The sequence below is a fragment of the Rhipicephalus sanguineus genome, chromosome 7, assembly GCF_013339695.2.
Source record: "Rhipicephalus sanguineus isolate Rsan-2018 chromosome 7, BIME_Rsan_1.4, whole genome shotgun sequence".
Lineage (NCBI taxonomy): Eukaryota > Metazoa > Arthropoda > Arachnida > Ixodida > Ixodidae > Rhipicephalus > Rhipicephalus sanguineus.
This window is the reverse complement of record NC_051182.1, coordinates 102,717,948-102,741,177: the sequence shown is the minus strand read 5'-3', so window position 1 is coordinate 102,741,177 and position 23,230 is coordinate 102,717,948. Positions and strand designations below refer to the sequence as shown.

Sequence of the window (23,230 nt, the reverse complement as noted above, 5' to 3'; positions counted from 1 at the left end):
CATTGTATAGAGATGAGACGGTGGTTTATTGGAGACGGAGCGGGCTGTGGTTGGGTCGCCTTCTGGAAATGAGTTCACGGTGATGATAATGTTTTATCTGAGAGTCGGCAAACGACAAGCATAACAGCTCTGTTGTAAAACGTGCTGTTTGTCACTCTTAGCTCTGGGACAGCACATGGGAAATAGGGGCGTGTACGGTACAGCGTGCTCGGGTCAGCCGAATATGGCGGGCTTTTTCCGCGCTGATCACAGTCGCGCGTAGCGAATATGACAGATATGGCCAGGCGTATGGAAGAAAAATGAAAGGTAAAAAAAAAGTGTAAGAATTATGTAGGCCCCTCATTGATTGCTGCGACGGCTTTGACGGCGAAAGCGCTAATGCGTTGTCGTTATTTCATTTGCCATTATTTGCTTCTTTTGGTTAAAAATAAAAAACTATTATTTGTGCCTAATGACTTCTAGTTATCATAATTGCTGTTGCGGATTCTTGAGTTGATCCTAATTGGTATGCACTACACTTTGGAACTTTCGGTTAGTGTTAACTTGGCGTGACCAGTCATATCACGTAGTTTCGCATTGATGGGAGTTACTTCATATTACTGTTACGCGTCTGTAACGGCTTTTAATTAATGGTATTTACGTTCATGTACTTAGTAATTCACTTTAGCGCGCGTTAATAATCATATGTTGTCATGTGATGTTCGTGTCTTCGTCTTGCTAATTACCCTAATTATAGAACGATAGAGGCTGAGTATGCCGCTTTCTGATTTTTGCTTTCGCAAGTGTTGTGGACGACGGGCGGCCGGGTGGTAACATCCGCGACTAATAGTCAATTAAGCCTGTCACTTTTTGAGACGCCTTGCACGCGCGTATGCTGCACTGTGTCCACACGCGTGCACAGAGCGTTTTAAAGACCGCATCCGCGCAGCCCCCCTAAAAAAAAGCAAGCGTCCTGGGTAACTTGATAACAGCAGCTAGACTGTCGTTTTATTCAGAAGTTAGAACAGGTTCCACCACGTGGTGGCGGGGGCGTCTCGGTGTGGCACTCATTGTCACGTTAAAAAGAAAGTGTTCCCCTAACAAAACCGAAGCGAGGAGAACCGGTTCAAAGAAGACAGGGAAAAAATTCACTATATTGTCCTGAGAAAAAACTCCCAAGCGAGGCGAACACCACATGTACATTGCTTGATTTATAAAAGGGAGTGGCAGGCGGTCGCTACACCAATATAGATATCTTCGAATCAACTTGTGGACATGAGGTTCCTTGAAGCATAAAAGTTTTTTGACATTACCTGTGGCAGTTAACAAACTTCCAGTTGCACTACAATTGCTTGTGTACACATATACTACTTGCATGCATAAATACATAAATATGGACATTTATTCGACGATGTATACGCTTATTGCCATTTACGAAACGCAGCCGCTTAGTTCACATGAGGCGTTGCCTTTGTAATGAACTTTCTCGGCGACAGTGCTGTCTCCATGCTCATTGTCAAGAATGTGACGAAATAATGGCGATCGCGGTCTTTTTTGCGTGGAGTCTGCATGGTTGCGTCTACCGACTTACTGGCATTCCGCTCTTAATGCCCGGTAGTACAACTTGCTCGCCTTTCAGATTGCGTGGAACGGATTGTCCTGTATTGTCTTGAAGAGCTATGAAAAGCTGTTCGAGGTCAGGAGCGGCACATACGGGCAGACAAAAGTCACAGCGGATGGCTCTGCTATTCACGTGTCACCGAAAGCCACCTGCTGCAGGAGCGGTTGCTCAGTGTCCCCAGAAGATATCCGCCTTGACTACAGATCACCCCAGGCTCCTGGTGATCTGATCAAATTCAGGTGTTTTGTGATCAAAAGTCACAAATATAGTTGATCGGGCACGCAGCCCAGGACTGCCACAGGTATACGGCGACGAGAGTGAAGTGACCTGCTGTGCGTACGCCCCAGCGAACGTGGATGTTGCGATCGGTGTTCAGTACTAGGAAGTCTGATTACAGGATATCTGCAATGAGACTGGCGCGAAAGCAGCTTCCTCATCTTCAAAAGCTGTGTGGTGGTCGTTCATTTTCCACGCAGGAGAGTGACGCTTACACATGCTAGTGTGCAACGATCTGCAGGATATTTCAGCGCTTCGCTGCAGTGAATGTAGCACTATGAGCCTTTTGGCTTTCTTCGGTGAGCATTTTGGTCAACGTCGGATCGGCAATGCCCTCCTTTGGAAATTTTTACCAGAATTACGGCGCATAATGCAGTCACAATGGTTCTTAAAGTCGAAATAAGCCGGGAGAGCCAAAGTCCTGTAGCGTCATGAGGCGCTTCGATGGTTACTTAAGGATTGCGAAAAGTTTGCTATCACACTTCGATTGTATCAACACTGGAAGCAGCCACATTGCATTATTTTTTCATTGGTATTACGCTGGTTGTCCAATGAACATAGTTACTTCTAGGAGAAAGAACCGACATTTCTTGTTTTCAAACTTTGCATAAATGATTGCTGCTGGCCCTAAAAGCGGATGTAGGAGCGCCATTAACAAGATAAATTTATATTATGTCAATCCCGACCAGATGGTGATGGATTACTAAGCGGCACCAGTACGTTTCCTTCGTCTTCCCCCAAGGCACACAGACGTGGCTTTTTGCGCTTGTCCCGTATCAATACCCCTGGCGTGAAACCTCTGCCCCGGTAAATGATCGGTACATCAGTGGCAGAAGGCGCGTAGTGTGCCATAATGATCTGTCAGTCCTGATAGCGACATGGGGGCACCGGCGAGAATGATCCAATTCGTGACATCTGTGTCGTTCCGCACTAACTTGCCCAAGAAATACCCTCACGTGGTATTCACCGATGTAACATGACAATATTATCAGAAAGACCTATGCGGCGTGCTGGTGACCGAATAGCGAATACCGAGATGTGTACGCGTCTGCATGTCTGTTGTCGTAATGGTGTCCCTGATGCTCCTAAGAGAACTGCAGCCGAGTACGGCCACGGGCAGTGGTGTGTGGTCAATGAGCCCGGTGGCATTTCAAGCATGCTGAGCGGCAGAAAACTTGGATAGAAGTATCCTGCGCAATGTTAAGACGGATTCTTTGACACGAACTATATACAGTGTGCTTTTTTTAGAGATAACATATTTTTATTTATAAAGTCTATGATAATGAGGCTATTGTCGTCTTCGCACGCGGAATCTAAGTCAAGATGGAAATACGCTGCTCCATATAAAACGACGCTGGTGCGACCAAATAACAAAAGCTCGTTAATTTACTTTTTTAATTATTAACTTCAGAGCAGGTGTTTCTGTTAGAAAGTTGTAGTGAGTGACAATTTATGACATACCTATTTTTTTTGAAATCGCAAAAGTTGTACGTAATTCGAGATATTCATAATCGAATTTTGAGGGCGCTACCGAAAATGACAGCACCCGGCGCGCAGGGAAAACGGCCTGTCTGTTACGGAAGACCAGAACTGCACGTGACAAGGACGTGACGAAATTTGAACCAAGGCGCGCCAAAGCGGCACCTGATCTGGAAAATCGGCAAGCATTCTGAGAAAGACATGTAGACAGCTTTTTCTTTGAGTGCGATGTGTGATGCATACCTCTTTTTTGCGGTAAGTCGTAAATAGGCGCGAGAAACTATCCCACCTGTCTGTAAGAAAAAGCACAACAGAGGCAAGCCCTGAGTTTTGTGCTTCACTGAAAGAAAAGATTGAGAGCTGTTAGCAGCGCTTCGTCCCATCTGTCGCGCCTTTTTTGTCCCGTTTATTGCGCACTATTTCACCAAGCACGAATCACAAACTGGCCCAAACTTCTGCTATTCTAAAATTGATACTGCGAGTAGCGCGATGCTCTAAAACAGGGTTTAATGCTAGGATGCTTAAAGGTATGCCACGCAGGAAGCAAATAGTTCGTGACCTTTTATAGGATTGTGGAGAAACTGATATTATTAGATTGCTTGGAACCAAAGCGGTGATGCAAAGGAGGAGTATTAGCATAAACCTATGAGCTAACCGAGCCTGTAGTTCCTGCGTCCGCAATGACATCGGTGTTAAGTATAAAGCATGTGATTCACTGAAATTACATAAGACTGTGTGTGAGGTAATCATTCATGAAAACTTGGAATCACGTCGTGTATTCGTTTGAATTAATTGTCGTGGATAGACTGAACACGTTTTAATCAAACGCCCGCCTATTTAGTATAAAAGCAGCAGCGCATATAGCCGGACTTCTTGAGCAGGCGACTAGCGACATCAACGGCACGTACAACTAACCTATGCTTTGGTAGGTGGCATGCAATGCTTTATGATTATATATTTTAAAATTCGGAATTTTGTCTACGTGTTTGCAGTTTTCTTTAAGACGTAAATCAGATTCGATATGATTCCAAGTGGGTTCAGTGTTGTTGCGAGAATTATGAAAGGATTGTAGGGAAAGGTAAAAGATTTGATTATTACATTCAAGAAATAGTACACAGTATTGTGTATTGCAAAGAGATTGAGACACAGAGGAAAAGACGAGGCACACGGGCTGACTGCCAGCCTTAGCGTATTTTAAAAAAAAAGTAACAGTTTCGCCGCAAGGGCGAAGCAATGAATGCGATAGCAAGGAACTAATGCTATACGAAGTGAGGCTCGCAAATGAATACTCTCAGTTTGAACAGCGCTTCTGTTGTAAAGGCGGCCGAAGCAGCAAAGGAAACTAGCGCGCTTCAAGTGTCGAGCTGTGACATTTGATAGTTCGCGCTCATCTTCTGTTTGTTCGTTTAGCGGCGTCCCTGAGCTCGAGTGACATTCGTACGCGCCGTAACATGAGCGCGGACATCACGGTGAAAGCGTGAAACATTCCTCTACCCCTCGCCACGAGAAAACCGCGCGAGCAGACAGCGGAAGGGCAAGCTTCTCCCATGCGCAAATATAAGAAGAAGCGAGCGAGCTCGCCGACGACTTTTAAATGTGCCCGTCGGGCTCCTAGCGCCACCTCGCTGGTAATGAAGAAACGCTTATTATCGCCTGCTGTCTCCGAGTCCGTCCAGCGCTAAAGGGTGTGTATATAACGCTCGCCGTTAGCTACGTGGAGGATCTGCGTTTCGTGGCGTAGTGGATAGCGCCGCTCGCTGCGGAGCAATAGGTCCCTGGTTCGATTCCGCGCTTCGGAAGCATTTTTCTGAATTATTTTTCTTTGGGGCCTTTATATATATACATACTTATACATATACGGTGCATGACGGCGGCGACGGCGACGGCGACGGCAAAATCCAGCCGAGACTGTCCATATAATTGCTATCGCAATAAAAATCCGCATCCTGTACGTGACATTGGCCACATGAAAATCCTTCCGAATAGAGGCCAGAATAATGTGTAATTTCGCTCAATCTATGTGCAGGCAACGTGTGTGTGATGGTGTAATGTGGGCCCAGGATCTGAAATAATTCAACCGGCAGTCAGGTGATTCTGTACACACAACACAGACTTTAACACAACCGATAACTGACGATTTACACACAACACACTACAGCATTCCTTATGTACATTCTAAACGTCCTACGCGCCTCGGCACACAAACTGTCCTACTCGCCGTTATGCCTGTTGCCGCTGCGGCGAGGTCGGTCGTCACCGGTACGCTGCCTTGACCGTGGCGAGGTGGTGGTGGTGGTGATGGTGGCACTGCAGGCCGGTAGATCACCAGGCCACTGCAGTGCAGGTTAACTGCCCGTCGCCAACATGAGCCGCGGCCACCTCGTGACACCACTCGGGCCCCAAGACCTCAGGCCAGGAACAGGCTAGGCTGCCGGCCTCCGTGTCAGCACCGAGCACAGAGCGGGAATCAGGCTCACCAGGTCCACATGGCTGCCGGACGCCTGGTTGAGTGACGCAGCCCGAAGCAAGAAGCCAGGCTCACCAGGTCCGCAAGGCTGCCGGACGCCTGGTTGCGCGATGTCGCGACCCGAACCGCCGACCAGCGGCTGCCGTTCCAACCGTGTCGCGCTCCAACTCCTCGATCCGCACGCCCCGCTCGCGCTTCCTTTTCCTCGTCTTCTCTTCCAAGGCGTAACGCAGAGCAGAACTGTTGTTCCCTCTTCGCCCCGTCACGGGCCACACAATCCACATCATCACACCACCCCCCACTTAAGATAGTTGCGAGCAACTATTCCACTCCACGTCAGGCGGTGAGTAGGCAACAGTGCAGGCGCGTTTGTAAAGTGGGAACAAGTTCACACGAGTACGAATGTTCGTGTTCCACACAGCACGTAATGAAAAAAAAAACACACATGACACACACGCGTGAGTTCTGGCACGTGCGGATTGTTCCTGAAAAGTCGACAGTTGTTTACCCATGCAAATCAACCATAGTTTAGCAAGGGTCTATATGTGTAACTACATATACAGCAATAACGGGTCGTAATACAGTTATCACTTATCTGCACAGTTATAGTGCCTAAACTCGTATTAGTACACTCGCGCGCGCGATGCACGAGCATCCGCGCGATGTCCGAGCCTTGCCGTATTGGAGCTGTATATGATGAAGTCATGTTCTTGTTTTTCTCTCCAAGGCACAATGTGATTTGTCTCTTTCTTCTTACTGGTTGCGGTTGGGTGCTTGAAGTTCCTCAAGTGCTGGGCATTCCTATTGAAACATGCTTTTCCATATCGGCACACTTGCTCGTCATCCCAATCCAGCTTCCCGTTGTCTTCATTGTCGTTCTCGTCTTCCAAAGGCTTGGTACGCTTTGCTCGCGGAAGCGCCGGAGAGTCGTTTGCTCGTTGTTTGCCATGATGGCTACTGCTTGCGATGTTTCTGCCATCGGCGCGGTCTTTGGGTTCTTTCTCGTCTCTGGCCTCATCATCTCCTAAGGAACGTTCGTAGAATGTGACCTTGGGGCGACTAAACTGCTTCACATGCTTTGCGTTTCTTCTGAAACACTTCACGCCATACTTGCATTCCTGTCGCTTTTCTGGCTGCCACCTATGTCCTCCTACCGTTGCTGAATTGTTTGTGGTCTTGCTGCATGTCGCCGTCGTCGTCACTCTCGTAGCACTGCATAGCAGCCGTTGTGTCGTTGTGCTGCGCGTCGACGACTTGCTCTCGCCATCATCGTTCTTGTTCGCGAGGCCACCAGCACCCTTCTCCACGATGTCTTCTTTGGCCCCACGTTGCTTAGAACACTTGCTAAAGTTGCTTGGAGAGCTTAGGTCTCTGTTCGTTCGCGTAACAGCTGAAACTATTGAAGACCTTTTTCCAGATGAGGGCGCCTGGCTTGCGGCATTGGCTTTGGTTGACCAGTCCGGATATTCCCAGTCAGGATTTGGCTCGTGCGGCTCCCTGGCTCCTGGGATGTTGCCTAGCACGAGGTCGTATATTGGGTTGTTCATGCATAGTGCAGTTACTTCTCCTATGAAGTACGGCGTGTGAATCCAGATGCGCGCTTCGGCCAGTTTCTTGCAACTGCCATCCAGCAGCACCATCTTCCTGGTGTCTCCAGTTAGGCATCGACTGGGAACCAAATCACACCGTACAATCGTGGTGTTGCTGCCCGTGTCTCTCAGGACGTGTGCTACCTGTCCCAGTACTCGTCCTTGGACAACTGGCATGCAGTCAACTGCTGACCTTGGCGGCTTCTTTTCCCTCCTGCGGCATTCAATTGCAACGCAAGTCTTCCTCGTGGGCTCAGCGAGAGATCTGGAATCTCGCGTTCCCTCACTCTCTACTATGACGCAGGACACCTGTTGTGCAGCCTGGTTCTTGCAATCAGACGTTCCGTGTCCAAGTCGCCCGCATGACTTGCATTTCTCGGAATTTGTGACTGTTTCTCGACACTCAGATGCCTTGTGCCCTTTGCGGTTGCAAATGAAGCAAACAGATTGATGCTTGTTCTGTAACACAGCACCGGGTTTATTTGCATCCTTTGCATCATCTGCAACTCTACCAATGTTAGTAACGCCCTGGGCTTCGAGAAAGCGGTCGGTGCACTCTGACAGGGATGCAAGGGTTTTGCATTCTCTCTCTTTCAGGAAGATGGCCAGCTTTGGATTACAGCAGCGCAAGAATTGCTCGGCTATAACATGGTCACGAAGACCCTCAAATGTTTTGGGCACATCAGCCATTTCAATCCAGTTATCAAAATAGCTCGAGATCCTTGCTGCTAGTTGTTTCCCTGTTTCGCCATCTTCAGGCCGGGCTTTCCGAAATTTCTCTTTATATCCCTGTGCCGTGAATCTGAAGCGCTGAAGTAGAGCTTTTTTGACTTTGTCGTAGTCGAGTGCCTCCTCAGCAGTCATACGACCAACGACAGTGAGTGCCTCGCCAGTTAAGCACATGCTTACGGCCATACCCCATTTATCTCTTGGCCAATCTTGCCCCATAGCCACGCGTTCAAACCTCTGCAAATACGCATGCAGGTCATCGCGACCCTCGTCAAATAGCGGTAGCAACTTCTGCGGATTCAGGCATGATGGGTTTGCCGACGGTGCGAGTGCTGTCGCCGCAGATGGCTCACTCTGCGCACCTTCCTGAAGCCTGAGCTTAAGTTGGAGGATTTGCAGCTGCCTCTCGTCCGCTAGCCGTTGCCTCTCGTCCGCTAACCGTTGCCTCTCTGCTGCTTCTTTGGCCTCTTCTCTCTCAGCTGCGCGCTCATCTCTCTGCCTAACTTGCTCTCGCTCAATCCATTCGCGAAGTTCCGCGCCAGACAAGCCTAACTGAGCTGCTACAGCCGCTAACTTATCAAGATCCATGTCTCTCGTCTTGTGCTGCGTGCACACACCTGACTGGCGATTTCCGCGTTCGAGATGTTACTGGCGGATCCTGGCAGGCTCGCCAAGTTTGTGATGGTGTAATGTGGGCCCAGGATCCGAAATAATTCAACCGGCAGTCAGGTGATTCTGTACACACAACACAGACTTTAACACAACCGATAACTGACGATTTACACACAACACACTACAGCATTCCTTATGTACATTCTAAACGTCCTACGCGCCTCGGCACACAAACTGTCCTACTCGCCGTTATGCCTGTTGCCGCTGCGGCGAGGTCGGTCGTCACCGGTACGCTGCCTTGACCGTGGCGAGGTGGTGGTGGTGGTGATGGTGGCACTGCAGGCCGGTAGATCACCAGGCCACTGCAGTGCAGGTTAACTGCCCGTCGCCAACATGAGCCGCGGCCACCTCGTGACACCACTCGGGCCCCAAGACCTCAGGCCAGGAACAGGCTAGGCTGCCGGCCTCCGTGTCAGCACCGAGCACAGAGCGGGAATCAGGCTCACCAGGTCCACATGGCTGCCGGACGCCTGGTTGAGTGACGCAGCCCGAAGCAAGAAGCCAGGCTCACCAGGTCCGCAAGGCTGCCGGACGCCTGGTTGCGCGATGTCGCGACCCGAACCGCCGACCAGCGGCTGCCGTTCCAACCGTGTCGCGCTCCAACTCCTCGATCCGCACGCCCCGCTCGCGCTTCCTTTTCCTCGTCGTCTCTTCCAAGGCGTAACGCAGAGCAGAACTGTTGTTCCCTCTTCGCCCCGTCACGGGCCACACAATCCACATCATCACAGTGTGCTTTGTATTCATCCTTTCGAGGTACATCAGTTTGGTAAGCCTACATCATAAAACAGCGCAAACACACACAAATACAAAAGAAGGCGGAAGAACCAACGACACGAGTCGTCGATGAGCAATAAGAAAAAAATTGAATATGTATCGACCAAGCATCTTGCCTACGTTTAAATACAAGGACGCTAGCTATGTGGAAGCAATTCAAATGGAAACTACTGAATAAACAAGAGAGTCACTCCATAATACACCGTTGGCAATGTCGACGACCACTGTTTGAGGATTAATGGGATTACTGCCTCTATATTGTTCTTCAAATGAATATTTGCGTATTTAGTAAAAAAGCAACAGCCGATTTGCTGTCGAACTGCTTAACCCCAAAACTGGCAGCTCGCTACCTACTTCAGCGGCAAGCACAGTTTATAGCGGTATGTAATGCTTTTACCAAATATATTTTATATTTGAAATGTTATCTTATTACCCGTATTTTTGTCCAGTGGTGGTCATGACATTTATTGTATATAACTGAAAAAGCATTCTCTTTCAATGTACGAATTGCGCAAGGCAAGTGCTGAAAGTGTAAATGCATTCGCGTCTCTCTAGATCTACAGGTAGGTTGTCGTTGGCATAAGCCTTCCACCGCTTCGGGGTCTTCAGCCGCCGTTATCCGTCCCGTTCCCTAGTGTTGGCCTAACTGTTGCCTTCTTTTTTAGTGGACCAGTGGTGAGTAGTGGGACTTACCCAATTTCTGTGGCACATAGCTGTTTATGATGATTATAGTTTCGTGATAAGAGATACAAGGAAAGATTTGCTACTGAACTTCGCTGTTGAAGTTGGTGTTTACATCAGCCCTTAACTTATAGGTATACACATTGACAATGCTATTGGTTAAATTCTAAAATGGATGGGGCCCGGAAATAGAAGAATATGAGAGGTGGCATAGAGTAGCTTTACCGAACGTGAGATTGGGGACTGTAGGAATGGTGAAGCCCAGTATTTTCTTGGTATCGTCGCTTCTACGAGAGCGCGGATGCAACCGCTCATATTTGCCTTCTCCAGAGGTTGGTTCTGCAGAGCGCCTGCAGATCAATCCTCACTAAAAGTGTCGCTGGCTGGTAGATTGGCATATTCCACCTGAGAAACAAGGCAACCTGCCGTGAGGGCTACTCCGTACGATGCCAGGGCTGGCTTTGCTCGTCCCCGCAGCGCCAGATGAAAGCTTGTTTGCAAGAAAATGTTCCTGTTCGGCGCTGGCAAAGAGGCGATATCGAATACGTTGCCTGCAAATATGCCGTTCTTTCTGATCCCGCCAAAATATGAGCCCCATCAAAATTTCAAAAGCCTACCACATGGAAGGCACTATGCAGCTTCAATGGTGCAAGCTCTAGATTAACTCGATTGCAGTAACGAGCCTGTTTCTCAGATAATATATTATTTGTGAGGTTTTAAGACAACTATATTCTACCCTGCAACGATATTACTTATAAAAGGCTTGCAGCAACTCGGTATCATTATGAAGACTGGCGTGTCAAGGACGAGGAGACCGCGTCTGATCTGCTGCTGGGTTTGGGGCATCAGTCAAGTTCTCTACCTCTTGCACACTCACCTACATTGCACGGATGCACTTTTGCTAAGGAGATCAGCCAGTCCACGCCATGTAAACCGAAGGCGGCCACCTACAGTGACAAGGTTGCATGCCGCCAAAAAACGATAAAAATTTCACATTACTCCCACTCCAGGACACCGTAAAGCCGACAAGGCGTAACAGCACCGAAATTGTGAACGCAGACCTTACCGTTCTTTGACAAACAGCAAGTAACTGTCTTAGTCGACACAAGTACTGACTTTTCTATATCAAGACCTCGCCGTCATCAGATGCAGAACTCAAGCTAAGGTCACCATTACACCGCATAATTAAGAGTAATGAACACCGCGGCGGCACTCGACGAAAACGCAACGCACATCGTATCTACCCTCCAGCCCGCCCACGAGCGTAAGCTGGCAACGGGATGTTACAGCCAGGCGAGGCAGACGCGCGTCTAAGAGCTATTTTTAATATGGATAGATGGTATGAGCGAGGCTACACCCTAGCGAGGCCGAGGCTAGGGACAAGGTCGCTGCCTCGCGTTGTGTTAAGGCGTTTACAAAATTCTTCTATCGTCAACACGCCGAATGGGATTTATGCGTAGAACGACGCACTGCAGGAGCTAATCGCTGAAGCCACGGTCATAATGCATTACTTCACTGCACCGCTCCCACACGGTGACACCACGCCGCTGACAGAGTGCTGTAATAGGAAAGTGTGAGATATAAAAAGCGCGTTTGTAAAACCTTTAGAGCGTGTGACCGTGGCGCAATGGAGAAAGTGTCTGGCGTCTGCTGTCGCGGACCGAGTGGTCGCGAGTTCGACTTCTGTTGACGAAATTTTTTCTTTCAAGTTATTCTTTGCCATCCGATCGCATTCCTTTTTGACGTCTTTTCCGTCACGGAAATACGTCACTAAAGTCTTAGTAGACCCCGGCATAAAACACCATCGTGTTAAAATTTGCGATGGACAACCTGACTCGAGACGCAGTAAAGTATTGTATATATCTGCGCCAAAAATTAACACTAGCACTTACTCACGTAAAGGAAATATACCGAAGAATAACGATGGGTTGGTGCACATACGGCAAATGCTCCCAATTTCTGACCACTAGCGCGCCACTATCACTAAAGCGGAAACTGTTCAACCATTGTGCTTTGCCCGTTCTAACATACGGGGCAGAAACGTGGGGAATAACAAAAAGCTTGGAAAGAAGCCAAGGGCCACTGAGCGCGCAATGGAACAAACATAAAAGGGTAACAGAAAATAATCGGAGAACAACAGAGTGTATCAGTGAAGAAATAGGAGTAGTCGATATCTCAGTAGACAATAAAAAAAATTGGCCGCGTATCTGCGTGCTTCGCTGCAAATGTTAGCGAAAGACGATAGTCTTCTGCCGGCCGTACTGCATGAGTCTTCCTCCTATATGCTGAATCGCAGCATCTGGCTCCTAGCGTCGCATTTACAGCACAGCCCAAAAAACACTAGCATTTTCAGCGCAGCGCAAGAAACACTAGGGTCTTTAGAACTATGTATCTATGTATTTTCTAGTAAAGGAGCACACCACCAAATACGTACGTATTGATGTTGCGCCTCAGCTATGCGTAACGTTTTCTTTTGATCGACAATGTTCACAAGTATGAACGGCGATACCAGTGAAAGAAGGCTGGGCGTTCAGAAAGTGGTTAAACTTTGGCCGGGTGGCTGATTCGGGGACAGACAGACAAACACAGACAGACTGACAGACAGACAGACCAAAATTTCTTCGTCTAAGTTCCCCAAGAATGACTATCGTCTTTAAAAAATGGACCTCGCAGATTACGTCACTCGAAGGACGGAAAGAGATGGTCTGTTACAACATCCAAGTTGATACCAAGAGATGGGAAGCGCGGGCGTGGAAGTCAAAGGGTTAGATGAAGCGATGTATTTAGGAACTTTGCAGGAATAAAACGCAATCAGCTCGCGCAGAACGGTTGGGTTGGATGGATATCATCGGGAGAGGCCTTCGTCCTGCAGTGTACCTAAAACAGTCTGATGATGATGACCTATGTATTTCATGTAGACAAAATTTATCAACATATAAACATTACTTTGTGGAAGCTGATGGTGAGCCATTCTATGGAAGAACCAGCGCACTTGAAAAGATGTACGGTAGGTTCAGGGCAGCCGTATTTATTTTTTGAACTTCCCTTTCCACAAAACAGGCACTTTTTTCCCTTCTAGTATATCACTCCGCAGTGTATGATATATTTCCTTCATTTTCCAACAGGTTCCCAGCGGTACGCATATAGCAGCTATGAACACTCTAACTGTGGGAATTCTGTTCACAGTGCACATCGTACTTGTGACATCCCAAATTCTGTGCCCCTTCAGATACGGCAGAGGTAGGTATTTAACACACGTATTGCATAAGTGTCTTACGCTTATTGTTTTACGTGCAACGATGGGCTACCAGTACTGCTTTTACAGCGAAAGTTGTCATGATGTCACAACAAGGGCCGTTTTTGGCGCAGTAGTTGTCCGCCGCCGCCGGTGTCCATAACCACTATCGCTCGAAATAAAAAAAAAACGAAATAAGAGAAAAATTCCTGAATGGAACGAGGTTCAAACCTGGGCCCTCTCCGTGGAAGCCCAGTGTTCTACCTCAGAGCCATGCCGTTTTTTTGTCTTTATTGCAGAATGTAACATTCAAACAAACAGAAATGCATCCCCACTAAGCTTCAAGCTTAGTGTTATAGCTTAAGCATAGTATGCCACATGCCACACACGCTTAAAATGGTTTGAGATGACACAGGTCGTCCATAACATTCAGTACATCATAGCAAAGTTTTGCAAATACTTCTCGCAACTTGCACATTTGTTCAAAAAAATAAACACGAACTGGCCGAGCATCTAAATCACAATGCCTAACTGCTATGCGGCGTCGCTATATACTGTGCAAGCCAGCGAGAAAGAAGATATCGTGTTTTAAAAGTCCCGGTTCTATTGCTAAGAACCGAATCCCGCGTAGTGTAAGTGGGAATTCCTTCTTAAGTGTTCTTTGGAGAACATCGCAAAATGAAAAGGCGTCCCAGCAATTGATAAAGACGTGCTCTATAGACTCTGATTTTTGACAAAGTAAGCATTTGGATCCCCACGGTAAACAGTCACCTCTTTGCTCTAGCCACGTTTTAACCGGGACCATATTATTGTGTAACTTAAAAAATAACGTTTTAATTCCGGCTGGTACGATCATTTTTTAACTATCTTCAAAACGTCTTCACATTGGCCTCCACTATACATGAATCGATACAATTGAACAGGAAAAACACTTTCAAACAATCTCTCATCGAACGCTTTCGAGTGACATTAGACAGATAATCCAAACTAAATCTGGCACTGAGAAATTGAAAAGCGGAAACAACTTCTCGCAGAAAGCTACTGACACCATAATGGAGCTCATCATTTGAAGTAACAATAAAGAGCCATGCCGGTGCTTGAACCTGCTTTGCAGAAAGGCCCCATACAGCCTTCATGTCGGGAAGGAACCACATTAACACATGTAATGTAGCATGGTAGAAGGGTAAAACATGAGCCAGGCGTCACACAATGCGAATTCTGTAACGACGCGTCACCCAATGCGAATTGCGCAAAGAGTCGGTTGTTGAATGCTTCCAACCCATTACAAAGGGTTTTGCCATGATTCTTTATCGTCATCAGCAACAGCATCAACAAAGTGCACATAATGCCCTAGAGGTGCTTAGCGGGTACCACGGTTCTCCGCAGAATGACGAAAAATTGCATAGTGGCTGCTTCCCTACATCACAAAAATTATGAATATTTATAGCGTAGCGGGTTCCTCGCAAATCTACTTCTATTGGTTGCCAAGGAAGCCCATAACGCTCCCATGATCCATTTCCTCAGGTTCTCAATAAAGTTAATTTCCCTCCCTCTCTCTCTTTCTCACGTTAACGTATCTCATAAAGCATGGTGGGAGATTTAAATAACGACCGGGAGTCACACAATGCGAATTCCGCAACTAGTGGGTCGTTTAAAGATTCCAACCCATTACAAAGGACACAGCCATAATTCTTCATCCTCATCAGCCGTCGAGTCAACAAAGTGCACATAATGCCTCAAAGATGGTACCTGGCTTCTCCGCAGAATTACGAATAATGTCGTAGTGGGTGCTTCCCAACTTCACAAAAATTATGATTTGTGCCGTAGTGGGTACGTTGCGAGTGTACTTGTATTAGTAGCCACAAGAGAGTTTATAACGGGTTCTAGAAATGCCACTCTTCGAGCTTTCGCTGTGACTGCTGCGCTTTCCGCGTAGGCCTGGCGTTTTTTTCCATGATCCCCTATAGCGCTATTTGCGTGTAAGTGATTTTTTATGGAGAGAAACGTAGTTTCACACAAGCCGCGACACCACCGTTATTTTCTGACATAATTCTCAGCAGATGCGTTATTTTCTGACATCTCTTAGCAGTAAATACACAGACAACGAATGGTACTTGAAAAAACAGTGCGAAAAAATGCACATCGCCAAGTGCATAGCTTTAATGAAAAGAAGGCTTTTTCTATGCCTTCTTTTTCAAAGGCATGGTTTCATGCAGAGTCTTGCTTGATATTACGAAACAAGTAGACGCTCGATTCCGTGCTATTTTCAAACCACGTTACAGTGCAGTATTGCGCTATACCTCACCTCGGCTAACTACAGCTGTAATAAAGCATTAACGCTTTCATATGCATTTACAGACAGATTCTTATAGACACCTATGAAGAACTGAACTGCGCCAAATTTATACAACATTATTGCAAGGCACGCGATTTTCTATTGAAACAAAAATATTGTCGTAATACGCCAATTAGCGCGTTTTATAATATTTATTCTGAAATAAATTGTAATGAAATATCTACTGTTTCTCCCCGAAATCATTCATGTTTCCGTTTTGCATAAATGGAATCAAATCTCAGTCTATAAATGATGTGATGTACACAATTGTGTACAAGCGTCTCAAGGGGTTAATGCCAAACTTGGAGACAGTATGACACATGCAACATTGTATTGCTATCGCATCATATTCACATCAATTATAGTAATTCTAACTGAATTTTACGTGCACCGTGTAGCGTTCCTTTATCAGTCGCCGCTTTTCTGCGTTGCCTAGTGCTGTGTTCTTCACAAACGTACAATTGCCGTGACATTATTCTGGATGTTTCCTTGTGCGAGGCTCGAGCAAAGAAAAATAAGACAGAAATAGAACGCATCTTAACGAAGTGGATGATGATGAGTGGGCGAAGTTAGGTCCTATGGTTCATAATGTATACGTTGTAGTCGCCGACCAGGATAAAGGGTTTGTGCTTGTAGGAGTTTTATATTGTTCTGTCACAATTAGATTGCTATTAGTATACTGTTCAACCTTTTTTTGTGGGTCACATATGTTACCCTAGCGTTGCCTCATATAATGTAAATTGAGTGACATAAAGGGACATAAAGTGTTGACGACAATGCTCGGTCCTAAGTTCTATAATGTGTTCGTTGAAGACGCCGACTAGTATAGAGGGTTTGTGCTTGTAGGTGTTTTATATTGCTTTGTCACAACTATGGCTGTTGTTCGTCTATTGTAAACCTTTTTTTGTTTCACATACACGCCTATGTTTCGACTATAGCAACTGTTTCCTAACCACCATGACAGCGACACAGTGAGCGCCGACGACAAAGCTAGGTTCTAAGTTCCATAACGTCTACGTGGAAATCGTCTTCTAGTATAAAGGATCTATGCTTCTATGTGTTTTATATTGTTCTGTCATAATTGGAATGGATATTATTCTACTGTCAAACCATTTTAGGTGATGCTACGCGATGCTGTGCCGTGAGCAAGGACACCGCACAACGGCTAAGCCTAAACCCTAAGGTGCTTGGCCCCTAAAAGAGAAAGAAAAATGACAGAAGAAAATGTACGTGCAATACGTGCATCAAGGAAGGAACGTTGCCCATTGTGCTATCGCACGAGTGACGTCAATTCCGTGTTTCTCACTATGTGAGAAATAGGTAGACCGATACCCTCACGTATATGCGTAACGCCACTCCATACCATGGGGCTAACAGTCTGAAATGTTGTAGCGAAATTTCACCCGGCACTTTGAACTGCATCGATGATTGTAGGTTTCCTCTTTGCATCTAGTAGATGCATAGTTATTTTGTGTTCGAACGTATGTCTGAAGTGGGAGGCTGCCATGCTGACAGGGAGAAGCGGGTACCAGAGAAGAAAGCAACCTGGAGGTGAACAAGATAAACGCGCGAGGGGGAACGCACGAAGGAGTGCATGGCAGAGCGGCTGGTGAAGAATGGGATGAAGCGTTCCGGAAAAGGAGGGAGGACCGAGGTGCGCTAGGTTGACGACATCGATGTATCGGCTTCGCCTGACGATGGCCGTCAGGCGAAGTTCAGCGTGTGACGAGGATACTTCTAAAGAACGCGCTAGGCGGAATAACTGCGAAAAACTGCACCACCTATGCGCAAGTAAAACATTTCTTTTATTGCGATATCAAATATATGGGCATTGCAGGCGTACCTTTGTCGTCGCCGTCGCCGCAGCGTTCCGCACAAAGTTCAAGACGATAACACTATCCCGCCCCTTGTATGTTTCATGTAAATGTGAAAGAGCGCGAGAGCTACAGACGACCGCGGCTCAAGCAAGAAGACACGCGCCGGAGGTCTCCATCGAGGGAAATGTGCGTGGGGAGTCTATCGTGAGGAGGGGAGGGGTCTGCGGGGCTCCGCAGGTATAGCGTACTTTGACCGCTAAGGCGTGGCCACGCGCCGTTGCACATGCTGTATCTTTAGAGGGATCAACCGACGGCTCATACCTTTGTGCGCGTTATACGCTCATTGCAAAGTTTCCGTTGAAGCGATAGAGAGCAAGAATGTCGCTTCACTCGCTGCAGCTACGGCATTTACTTACGCCAGCGTTTTGTTGATTCACGCCAGGTCGCATGCTTAGGAAATGAGCTACAAGCCGTCCATCGTATCAGATTCGAACTTGTTGCCATCGCATTCATTGGTTAGCCCCTGTGGCGAAGCTGCGACACTTTTTTGATTGGGAAGGCTGCCCAGAGAAAAGCATTTCCAATGCATTGCACAAGCGATGTGCAAGAAGGGAATATCACACGTGCCCTGCGCGTGAGAACTGAAATGGCAGTAAAGAAGCGACGTCACCGCTTGCGCGTAAACCGCGTTCAAGAAGTGAAGCGCCGCTATGATTTTTTAATACCTCACCTGTGATTTCCAAATTAAATAAAGATTTTACTGACGCAGTCTTTGTGTCATGCCGCTAAGAAATTAATCCTTCTGTCTTTTCTTTCATCCCGCAGTAGGCTGCACGTTTCTCGGTCATATGATTCCGCCGGGACAGAGCCGCAGTTATCGTAATCCATGCGTGAGCGTTTATTGCCACAATGAAGGAAACCATGTTACGCTGTCAGGGTAAGTCCAGTACTGAACGTTGTCTGTGCCACTTTATTTGTGATAACCAGCGTCACATGGTATTGCTAAAATAATCAGCATGCTGAACACGGCTACACCTTTCGTCATTAGTTATAATTATGAGAGAGAAGGATTAATATGACTCACGTCGTACCGCATCAGTGTTGAACCAACAGCCAACTGCGGTATTCGTTACTCCGTATCAACAATGACGCAACGTAAGCTGCTGCACCCTAGATGACAAATAAAGGGTATTAGCCATGAATCTTCTTTTGTGCTGCAGCTGTCGCTAGGGTGCAAAACAAGCGCCTTATCTAATCGTTGCTTGCCTAAACACAGCTGCTTCACGCTTCAGAAGCCGCTCGGCAGAAAGAGGATAGCGGTTGACTATTTTTGAATAGCAGCAGCGAACGTGTGTACGGTCACTGCACCATGATTTTGTTGGAAGAGTATACTGTTGCTGTTAATACACGAGCCGTTAGGGTGGGCTAGGCTATAGCAACATTCATGAATGGCTCTCATAATTCTGATATTTTTTAAGGCAAAGCCAGAGAGGAAGGCGAATGATCACGGGAGCAAATTATGCTCAAGTTCGATGGAGGCATTTTATGCGATACGTAGTACTGTCACTGTAATGTTACTTTCGTTGGCATTTATAGCGGACAAGACGCAATAAACAAAGCGATGTCAACGACAAGGCGAGGCAGATAGGTGATAGATTGCGCAAGAAATAATCCTTGAACGGGTTGTGTCGTTGGAGCCAACTACAAGTGGCGCTGTCTTCGTCAGTTGCTGCATTGACGAAGACAACAGCACTTGTCCATGCTATGTCTCCACCGACACCCCCAGTAGCGAGACTTCCACAGTTATGTTAAGAATTCGTTGGAGTTCAAATTAGTGTCTAAGTTACACAAGGCCGAACCTTACTTAGTATGTTGTTCAACGCAGTGCTATCGCTATCAGTGTTTTGCCTTTGCCACTAAACTGGGTTTTTTGTGGATTGTAAATTGCATTCGGCCACAGTATCAACACAGGCTATGCACTGCACACAACGGCGCCTTGTATCAGTCACTAGTTTAGTAACGTGAAAACCATGACTGATGAAACATACATACACCTGTCACTTCTGATGAGAAACTTGTGCACGCTCTAACAGGAGTGAGGATGTAGGGCTTCAGAAACTCAGTTCTAAATAGCTCGAACGAGTTATCGTGTACTTTTATTGAAAAGCACTGCGTGTACACGCCACTGATCACAATTTCTTGGTCGAAGATACGGTTCCAGAATTTAGTGACCTGAGCAATATTTTCTGACCGCCATTAAAGCGCCTAGTATTAATCTTTTTCCTATGATTTCTCGGACTGCAACTTAAGATCGTAGACTACTACTGTGCTATCAAATATTTGTTGCTGGATATTGCTGTCTTGAAGTAAATGGGTATTTGTATACAGGTGCGCAGATGCCGCTGGCACGAACCAACACGCTCCGGGGGCGCCCGGTGGAGAAACCAGAGTATGGCCTTTCTGCTGTTCGGCTTGCTCTGCAGTTTGGCGACAAGGATAAAAATACTCTATCAAAGACCAAGTGTCCATTTCTAAGACAACTTGTATTTCTAGAATGGTTTTTATTGGACAAAGGGACAATCTTAAGTAGAGCATGCTCTGTGCGTGAAAAAGAGTTTCAAGCTATTACATTTTCATGCTTAATAAAGGAAGTTCTGCTCAGGGCAGTGTCTGCCATAATTTGTGTTCTTTGCTTACTGCAGTAGTGCATTCGATGTCAAGCCAGAAAAGCCTAATTCAGTAAAAAATATAGCAGATGCCATCTGTCAATGTGGCAGTCATGTATACAGCGTTTAACCTCAAATGAGATACATTTGTTAAGCAAGAACTAGGAGAAATAACATGGCCCTCCAAAAATTGTCGCTGTCGCGATCTTAATGTACATATCTGCATCGGCATTCGATTGAATGGGGGCTCGGGGATGTTCTGAGGGCATTGCGATAGCGCCTTGAAGCCAAGTGCTACGGAATCTGACACTCTGCAAAAACCCGATTTATAGGCAGTCAGACAGGGCTAGGTCAGCTGGTATACCCACTAGTTTAGCGGGAATTGCGTCACTGGCGCCAATTTGTCCCCTAGTGTTCGGTAGGCCAAACGTCCAAAAAAAAAACGTTAAAAATTACTGTTGCTGCTATAGCAACGCTTTCGATGATACGCGAGGAGGGAACGCTAAGCGGCTGGTCGCTAGCAATGCGCTAGATCAGCGCTCGACTATCATGTGTGGCCTGTCGTGATGTGCGCGGTGTTTATTGTTTTGTGCTGTGCGGTGTGATCACGAAGAATGCAATGACACAGGCAGAAGGGACGTCCAAGCGAAGCCGTCGGCACAGAAGTAGAAGCAGACAAGTTAGGACAAAGGAATCGAACGACGCAGTCGGAGGCCACAAGAGCTTGCCAGGTCCCGGTCCCAAAGCCCAGTCGCTGCTGCTTTTGCTGCACGGGCCTCGCTCTCTTCCACTAGTTGCTCCTTTAGCTGGAACCAGTGTGTTGTTCGTGGACTCAGGCGTATTCCAGACCCGGGCCTTCTGGTGGCTCTCCAGGATGTGTTAGTGCCATATATACTCTGCCACTCGCTCCTGTATGACCATGCCTGACTATCACTACCGTCAGCGTGAGGCGCAACCCACCGACCGCCACATGGTGAAACCTTACGAACATCACTTAGCGCTATGGGGGACTACTTATTATGGTAGAACACCAGTGATTCATGAACGTGCGTTGTGCTTGGAGTCGTGGCATGTCTTCGCTGAGCACATTTAACACACTAACTTCACCATCATTTTTCCTTGCATAAAAGCATTATCACTCCAGTAAAAAATGGCCTCGTTCCCCTCGGCAACAAATATTATAGTTGCAGTGATTACTCGAACGTTCTCTCAGAATTGGCGTCCGCGGCGAATGGACGAAGCCGTTCTCAATGCGGCCACGCAGGTTTCCTTAAACCTTTTTCTCAGATAAGGCTTCGATATTACTGTTGTGGCATGTACCGTTTCATTCGACAGTATGTTCGGGCATGTTCCACATGCCACAGTCGCAAGACTCCCTCTCAACACGCTGCCGGCGCCTTGTTACCTTTGCCATGCCCTGCCCGACCGTTTGACTGTGTCGGCCTCGACATCTACGGTCCCCTTCCCAGCACTGCAGACGGTAACAGTTGGATAACCGTTGCCGTCGACCACCTCACAGGGTACATCGAAACATCACCCATTCCTTCGTCTACAGCAAAAGACGTTGCCAATTTTATTCTACACAATCTCGTCCATCGTCATGCCGCCCCTCGAGAGTTGCTGGGGCAACCAAGGAATGGTTGTACGTCTCAACGGAAAAAGGTTAGCACAAGCGAACGGTGGCAAGAGCAGCAAAATTGCGACACGCGGCGCTGTTGTTCACGAGCACGCCGATAGCGAGATGTGACCATGCCTATCAAGCACATTCCACTTTCCAAAGCAGGGGTAGCCGGCGGACCGGCGGAAAGCAGCCCATCTTGCTGTAGGCCCATCCGAAAGCCCATATATTAAGGAAACGCTTGTTCATTGCTTAACGCCAAATGAGGCTATGCACACGATATCTATTTGTTTTTGTTTGTTTTTTCGCTGAAGTTGCGAGCAACCGTACCTCTATCGCAGTTTCTCAGAAAAAGCTGCTTGTTGGAGCGCTTTCCGCCGGCCGCTCCAGCTTTGGAAAATGGAATGTGCTTGGTACTCTCACCATCGGCGCACTCGACATCGGTGTCGCAATCTTGCCGCACCGGCAACCGTCACTTGTGCCAAACTTTTTCCGTTGATAATGTACCGCTATGCCATTTACTTGTACTATAGTGACAACGGATCGTACATCAACCTACGGTAGCTTTCAGTTCTCTAGGAGCTGACACTTCGGAAGAGTTGGAAGGATCACTGACGCACATAACGTCATGAATGCGTCAAACAGCTCAAGCATGCGACCATCCAGCGCACGATTAGTGATCACCTTTGCAACCATTGAGCGCACAATTAGTGATCACCTTCTCGTTTCTGTATTGCTCCCCCCCCCCCCAATAACTGTAGTCGTTAAATATCACGAAAATGTCAGGCCGCTGCTCTTAATCTTTATCGCCTTCGCAAGGCACCGTGAGGTGTGGCATATTGTGACAGAAATACGAAAGGACAATCTCGGACTGCCGCATACGTGTGACGTCGGCATGCCGCTTCCGACAGCATATACATTCTTGCAGAAAGTTTTCTTCTTTGACCTTTAACAACCTTTAAACTAGTGGTTTTAGCTGGAATATTTCTTTATTATGTGCTGTAGGAAAGTTCGTAGCCAATGTTATTCTTCAATATCCGCCGTCTTATTGCTTAACAAATTCATAGCTGCTTTTCCATGCGTCTAACCGAATAACCCAAGGTAACTGCAACTAAGTGAGCCCTAGAGCCTACCTACGCGCATACTCACGCTTCCGAATATTTTTCACAGCACTGTAATTCTTCTAATGGCATCAAAGCGCTGAAACAATGAAGTGCTTGACTTCTGGAACGAACCCAGAGCGTAAGAGTCGAAAATTTATTATAGAAGACCACAAGGCGTGATCTAGTTTA

At 47.0% G+C, this 23,230-nt stretch overlaps 1 long non-coding RNA gene across 2 annotated transcripts; it reads left to right on the top strand.

Moving 5' to 3' along the window:
- Positions 1 to 4,243: 4,243 nt before the first annotated feature.
- Positions 4,244 to 20,245, top strand: LOC119400830 (uncharacterized). Of its 2 annotated transcripts, none has more exons than XR_005185263.2 (4): positions 4,244 to 4,280; positions 13,393 to 13,507; positions 18,480 to 18,591; positions 20,043 to 20,245. It is a non-coding gene; the product is annotated as an uncharacterized LOC119400830 (long non-coding RNA). The 2 variants fall into 2 exon arrangements; XR_005185262.2 differs by lacking the exon at positions 4,244 to 4,280 and adding an exon at positions 10,149 to 10,261.
- The last annotated feature ends 2,985 nt before the right edge of the window (positions 20,246 to 23,230 follow it).